At 35.6% G+C, this 8,035-nt stretch overlaps 1 long non-coding RNA gene across 1 annotated transcript; it reads right to left on the bottom strand.

The window, feature by feature from the left end:
• Positions 1-392: 392 nt before the first annotated feature.
• LOC144450330 (uncharacterized) lies at positions 393-2,196 on the bottom strand. The gene is made up of 3 exons (XR_013482232.1): positions 2,136-2,196; positions 728-964; positions 393-478 (listed from the first exon to the last, which is right to left on the bottom strand). It is a non-coding gene; the product is annotated as an uncharacterized LOC144450330 (long non-coding RNA).
• Between the last annotated feature and the right edge of the window lie 5,839 nt (positions 2,197-8,035).

The raw sequence follows: 8,035 nt of genomic DNA, 5'->3' as shown, positions 1-8,035 counted from the left end.
ATGTATGTATGTACATACTACACACACGGGCACATACTTTTGCAACCAGTAAATCATGCAGAAGAAGAATTAAATGAAAACAATAAGCAACTTTATTGCTTTTTTCCAAAATAACTAAAAGGCTTGAGACATGTCTGTAGTGAAATGACAGTACCAACATACCTGAGTTTAACAATAGTACCTGTATTCATCCATTGATTAGAAGACAAAAAATATATGTCCCTTAATGATGGGGTTCTTCAAATCAAATCTAAAGAATTACCTACATCATACATGTGAAAGAGCTCTGGCAATTTGAGTTTGGCTTTCAACAGTTGCTGGAGTTTCAGAGTCTGACATTATTTCACTTTCAGTCATTATATAAGCTAAAGCCATTGTGTTCATCATTAGCATCATCACTTTGGCAGTTTACATCATCAGTTTGGCAGAATCAGGATCAGAATCAGATCAATCAATATCCATTGGTTCCTGAAAGTCACTGCAAAGAAAGAACCAAGAGCAATCAATTAACAAAAGAAATGTTTGTTATGAATGTGAAGGGAGAGGTACACAGTTCATTTTATCTTTTGTTTCTAATAAACAGTTACATGCTACAAACAAAGAATCTATTGTTTGTCCCTATAGAAATGCCAACTGTCTTGTGTCTTTTTACTATTTGCTCCTCTTGGGCAATTATATTGCTCTGTTTTGTTTTTATACACTAACAGATTAAAAAAGTTACTAGTACCTTTGAAAGTAGGCCTGTTCCTTCATCCTTTTTAAAGTTGCCATACAACTTTGCTAGGCGTTTGGCTTGCTTCTCTTCAGCAATTTCTCTATCTTTGTCAGTCTTTGCTTTATTGCTTTGCTGTGCTGCATGTGTTCCATTTTTTGTCCTGCTGGAGTTTGCTTTCTTTGTCCACTTTCTGTTTTTTGTACTTTTATGTTGACACTGCTTTTTCTAAAGTCATCTTGAGTTTCTACTCTAAGATGCAACAAATAAAAACATGCATGTAAGTAACACTAATTTTGGCAAAACAAAAATTATCAACTGGTAAATAGAATCTACAAAATGTATATTCTTGTAGTGTGTTAACAGTGGTACACCCTAGGTGAATACATTTTATCAGACTTCCCAAAAGTACATCAGAGCAGCCATAATTAAGGAACAGCTTTATAAAAACTTTATAAAAAAATAATGAACTCGCAGTCTTCCCACATTGTCTCACTTAACACTTAACATTTCTACTTAGAATAAGACAAGGATAATTAATATTGCTTGTCTGATGACCACAATGCCTCAACAAGAGTTCCATATTCTTACTCTCTCCTTACAACTAAATAGGTGTTGTGTTCTATAATTTGCACTATAACGTAATGAATACACAAATACATCAATATGAAGCATTTTAAACATGACAATCTTTGATTAAAATGAAAGTCCATACCCTTATTAAATAAATACATGCATACATGTACGTATATATATACACATACATACATACATACATACATACATACATACATACATACATACGGACAGACCTCAATGACATACATCAAGTTGGTGAAAAGTGTTCTGCATGTACATGACAGAGCACTGTGTAAATGTGGCTGTGACCATGGGGTGTACTACTACTAGTACTACTACTAAATGATTTGTGACACTGGTTTCTACAAAACACTCCAACATTGTTCCATTCCATATCTTAATTGAATAAATTAATTTGCCACTGTTTTCTAACAAGACTCAGTGCGGTACATAGGAACTCTTTCGACGAGAAACTAATAATTTTTACACGATAAATCATGGGGGGGGGGGGGTGTAATCTAATTCCAGTTTACACACGGCACCAGGCAAGCAGTGCATTCTTTCCTACTTTCAATCGACAAAGTGGACACTCCAACTTGAATATTACATGTATATCAGATGTACTTTAAAAACAACTTTCGGAAGTTTCAAACAGTTGTAGAAGTCTATGTATGCAACCGTGGACCGAGGTCTAGGTCTATGTCTGAAAAGGCTCCGATCGTACGGCCACAAGTACTATATAAATAAGATATAACGTCTACACATAGACGACCAGGATTCTATCGTTTAAAAAAAATACCAGAGCCTATAATGTGCTCTGAAAGCGTCAGTTAAATTAACATACCTTCATCACCAAAATGAGTAGGTCTTAATGTATACCTCTTCTCATGATCAGTTGTCGAAAACGATTTTCTTTGCCTTTGTGAACCATGGCCGCCATCTTCCGTTTCACATTTGAAGTACTGGGGAGATTGCGCGCGTTGATTTGATTGGCTGATACGTCATAGCCTCGTTCACAATAATTTCAAAACTTCAATGCGTTGTAAACTTTACAGCAGTCGTTGATTCAATTTTGAAAAAATATATTTTTGTTTATTATTTTATTTCTTTCATATTATCCATGTTTGCGCTGTTATTAGCCATAAACAAAATGTTTGTTCCTAGCAGTTTTTCCACGAGCTTTGAAAGAGCCTGTGACGCCATATTGTGGATATAACCTTAGCCAGCGATCGACGATCGAGGGGTTTGTTTACACCGTACGTTCACGTTACGTATCGACTCAAAACAGAGCAGTATACTTGTAATCTCCAAGTTGAAGCAAAATGGCAATCTATGAGAGATGGAAGCGAAAAGTGACCATTCCAGTTCTGAGGACAACTTTGCGATCATTGGCCCACAAACGATGGACTCCCATCACTTCCGGGTGATGTCCCTCGACATCAACAACACACGAACACGTACACAGACAATACCGATACCGTTTCAAGCGAGTTTGGTAGACTAATGAGATGATCGACAGGAAGGAGATGGCGAGCATCATATTTATTCATGTTATAACATAACGGAGGAAATGAAGACAACTGTGAGTTATTTGACAATGAAGAGGGGAGTCAAAATCCCTTGTTGACATCCGACTGTCGAGATTTATCAGACGGCGTTGATGATGGGTATGACAACCCTGAATATGACTGACTATAGTGAAACTGAAAACTCAGATATTGGCGAGGCCGATCATATGCGGCCCAAAATGAACCACTCTTTTCAATGCCTATACGCTACACGACCGGCCCAAGTCAAGAAATATACTGCAGGGGACATTTCCTGTAGTAACCTTGAAAATGGGCCGTGTTTCTGCATATGTAACCAGTAATTGCTAGTCCCAAGTTGCAGCATAGTAAACAAATTCCACACTAATATACGTGCATGGCTATCACAAACCCAGAATACTAAATCTGGCAAATGATTTTAAAATGGATGTTTGTTACGTAGGTGACATATTACAAATAATTTGAGAAAACAGTTACATTAAATCTTGGTAAGTTGTGAGGGTGAACGATGCAAATAATAAATGCATACAACAATACATGTACATTTTATATTAGAGGTATTCTGTAAGGATTGATTTTGTTGTTCATGCAGCTGGTTTATGTTTTAACAAGAACAGATTCCGGTGTTTATACTTAACAATGAAACTTAATAAATATATTTTAACATGTAAATGTACTGTAGTTATTGGTCATTTGATGGTGTTGCAGGCATTCTTATAAATATTACCTACATTCAACTGCATACATTTGATGTATGTTTTAGTGAATAAGTATTTAGGCAAGTTTAATTCCAAGCAATATTTATTATGACACAGAAGCATATTAACAGAGAACCCTTGGATTGGTATGCCCTTCCACATTGCCACTGTCCAGGTAACTTTAAAATATTCTGGAAACTACCACAAAAGCTGCTAAAAGTCTGCTGCTAGTCGTTTTGCCCATGACAGAGCAAAGTGTAAACACTCCTGACAGACATTATTTAGAAATTAACTCCTGTGGCTGAAGACAGCTGCCAGTAAACTGCAAGTAGCTGTTGGTGAACTGCAGACAGCTGTCAGTGAGATGCAGACAGCTGTCAGTAAGCTTAAGAATTTTTTTCCTAACAGACATAAACCCTAGAAGTCTGTTGCAGACATTCAGCAGCTCAACACATTTTTGAATGTGTGCAATAGAGCTGTTGGTAGTGTGCCACAGAGCTGAAAAGCTCTGAAAAAGCTCTTTGCCAGCTTGGGTCTGAGCTTTCAGTTTGGTAAGGGTGTATACATAGGGAATTAATAGATATGATACGCGTCATATTAAAATGTGTATCTTTATTTCAAAGCAAAGGCAGATTGAATCTTGCTACTACCACTAGTACAGACTACACTGACTGGTGTATTAACTATGTAAAAAGCAATCTGAAATATTTAGGGGTTTAATGGCATGGGTCATAAAGTATGCGTCTTTGGCTAGATGCCATATATAGCAATGTATACATAGGGAATATACATGATACGCGTCACATTAAAATGGGTAACTTTATTTCAAAGCAGAGGCAGATTGAATCTTGCTACTACCACTAGTACAGACTACACTTATTGGTGTATTAACTGTGTAAAAAGCAATCTGAAATATTCAGGGGTTTTAATGGCATGGGTCATAAAGTATGCGTCTTTGGATATAGCTGCCATATATAACAATGTGTATCATAGGGAATTATACATGATACGCGTCATATTAAAATGGGTAATTTTATTTCAAAGCAGAGGCAGATTGAATCTTGCTACTACCACTAGTACAGACTACACTTATTGGTGTATTAACTATGCAATAAGCAATCTGAAATATTCAGGGGTTTTAATTGCATGGGTCATAAAGTATGCGTCTTTGCTAACTGCCATATATACCAATGTATACATAGGGAATTAATAGATATGATACGCGTCATATTAAAATGGGTATCTCTATTTCAAAGCAAAGGCAGATTGAATCTTGCTACTACCACTAGTACAGACTACACTTATTGGTGTATTAACTGTGTAAAAAGCAATCTGAAATATTCAGGGGTTTTAATTGCATGGGTCATAAAGTATGCGTCTTTGGCTATAGCTGCCATATATAACAAAGTGTACATACGGAATTATACATGATACGCGTCATATTAAAATGGGTAACTTTATTTCAAAGCAGAGGCAGATTGAATCTTGCTACTACCACTAGTACAGACTACACTTATTGGTGTATTAACTATGCAATAAGCAATCTGAAACATTCAGGGGTTTTAATTGCATGGGTCATAAAGTATGCGTCTTTGCTTACTGCCATATATCAATGTATATATAGGGAATTAATAGATATGATACGCATCATATTAAAATGGGTATCTTTCAAAGCAGAGGCAGATTGAATCTTGCTACTACCACTAGTACAGACTACACTTATTGGTGTATTAACTGTGTAAAAAGCAATCTGAAATATTCAGGGGTTTTAATGGCATGGGTCATAAAGTATGCGTCTTTGGATATAGCTGCCATATATAACAATGTGTATCATAGGGAATTATACATGATACGCGTCATATTAAAATGGGTAATTTTATTTCAAAGCAGAGGCAGATTGAATCTTGCTACTACCACTAGTACAGACTACACTTATTGGTGTATTAACTATGCAATAAGCAATCTGAAATATTCAGGGGTTTTAATTGCATGGGTCATAAAGTATGCGTCTTTGCTAACTGCCATATATACCAATGTATACATAGGGAATTAATAGATATGATACGCGTCATATTAAAATGGGTATCTCTATTTCAAAGCAAAGGCAGATTGAATCTTGCTACTACCACTAGTACAGACTACACTTATTGGTGTATTAACTGTGTAAAAAGCAATCTGAAATATTCAGGGGTTTTAATTGCATGGGTCATAATGTATGCGTCTTTGGCTATAGCTGCCATATATAACAAAGTGTACATACGGAATTATACATGATACGCGTCATATTAAAATGGGTAACTTTATTTCAAAGCAGAGGCAGATTGAATCTTGCTACTACCACTAGTACAGACTACACTTATTGGTGTATTAACTATGCAATAAGCAATCTGAAATATTCAGGGGTTTTAATTGCATGGGTCATAAAGTATGCGTCTTTGCTTACTGCCATATATCAATGTATATATAGGGAATTAATAGATATGATACGCATCATATTAAAATGGGTATCTTTCAAAGCAGAGGCAGATTGAATCTTGCTACTACCACTAGTACAGACTACACTTATTGGTGTATTAACTGTGTAAAAAGCAATCTGAAATATTCAGGGGTTTTAATGGCATGGGTCATAAAGTATGCGTCTTTGGATATAGCTGCCATATATAACAATGTGTATCATAGGGAATTATACATGATACGCGTCATATTAAAATGGGTAATTTTATTTCAAAGCAGAGGCAGATTGAATCTTGCTACTACCACTAGTACAGACTACACTTATTGGTGTATTAACTATGCAATAAGCAATCTGAAATATTCAGGGGTTTTAATTGCATGGGTCATAAAGTATGCGTCTTTGCTAACTGCCATATATACCAATGTATACATAGGGAATTAATAGATATGATACGCGTCATATTAAAATGGGTATCTCTATTTCAAAGCAAAGGCAGATTGAATCTTGCTACTACCACTAGTACAGACTACACTTATTGGTGTATTAACTGTGTAAAAAGCAATCTGAAATATTCAGGGGTTTTAATTGCATGGGTCATAATGTATGCGTCTTTGGCTATAGCTGCCATATATAACAAAGTGTACATACGGAATTATACATGATACGCGTCATATTAAAATGGGTAACTTTATTTCAAAGCAGAGGCAGATTGAATCTTGCTACTACCACTAGTACAGACTACACTTATTGGTGTATTAACTATGTAAAAAGCAATCTGAAATATTCAGGGGTTTTAATGGCATGGGTCATAAAGTATGCGTCTTTGGCTAGCTGCCATATATAAAGCATAATGCATATGATAAGGCGTCATATTAAAATGGGTATCTTTATTTCAAAGCAGAAGCAGATTGAATCTTGCTACTACCACTAGTACAGACTACACTTATTGGTGTATTAACTGTGTAAAAAGCAACCTGAAATATTCAGGGGTTTTAATTGCATGGGTCATAAAGTATCCGTCTTTGGCTAGCTGCCATATATAGCAATACATAGGGAATACACATATGATACGTGTCATATTAAAATGGGTAACTTTATTTCAAAGCAGAGGCAGATTGAATCTTGCTACTACCACTAGTACAGACTACACTTATTGGTGTATTAACTGTGTCAAAAGCAATCTGAAATATTCAGGGATTTTAATTGCATGGGTCATAAAGTATCCGTCTTTGGCTAGCTGCCATATATAGCAATACATAGGGAATACACATATGATACGCATCATATTAAAATGGGTAACTTTATTTCAAAGCAGAGGCAGATTGAATCTTGCTAGTACAACTAGTACAGACTACACTTATTGGTGTATTAACTGTGTAAAAAGCAACCTGAAATATAAAGGGGTTTTAATTGCATGGGTCATAAAGTATGATTCTTTGGCTGGCTGCCATATATAAGCAAAGCATGATATAAGGCGTCATATTAAAATGGGTATTTTTTATTTCAAAGCTGAGGCAGATTGAATCTTGCTACTACAACTAGTACAGACTACACTTATTGGTGTATTAACTGTGTAAAAAGCAACCTGAAATATTCAGGGGTTTTAATTGCAAGGGTCATAAAGTATGCGTCTTTGGCTAGCTGCCATATATAACAATGTATACATAGGGATATGATACGCGTCATATTAAAATGGGTAACTTTATTTCAAAGCAGAGGCAGATTGAATCTTGCTACTACCACTAGTACAGACTACACTTATTGGTGTATTAACTGTGTAAAAAGCAACCTGAAATATTCTGGGGTTTTAATTGCATGGGTCATAAAGTATGCGTCTTTGGCTAGCTGCCATATATAGCAATGTATACATATGGAATACATGATATACGTCGCGTCATATTAAAATGGGTATTAACTTTATTTCAAAGTAGAGGCAGATTGAATCTTGCTACTACCACTAGTACAGACTACACTTATTGGTGTATTAACTATGTAAAAAGCAATCTGAAATATTCAGGGGTTTTAATGGCATGGGTCATAAAGT

This window comes from Glandiceps talaboti, chromosome 19 (genome assembly GCF_964340395.1).
Source record: "Glandiceps talaboti chromosome 19, keGlaTala1.1, whole genome shotgun sequence".
NCBI classification, from domain to species: domain Eukaryota; kingdom Metazoa; phylum Hemichordata; class Enteropneusta; family Spengelidae; genus Glandiceps; species Glandiceps talaboti.
The sequence above is the reverse complement of the archived record's forward strand: the minus strand, read 5'-3'. Positions and strand labels throughout refer to the sequence as shown.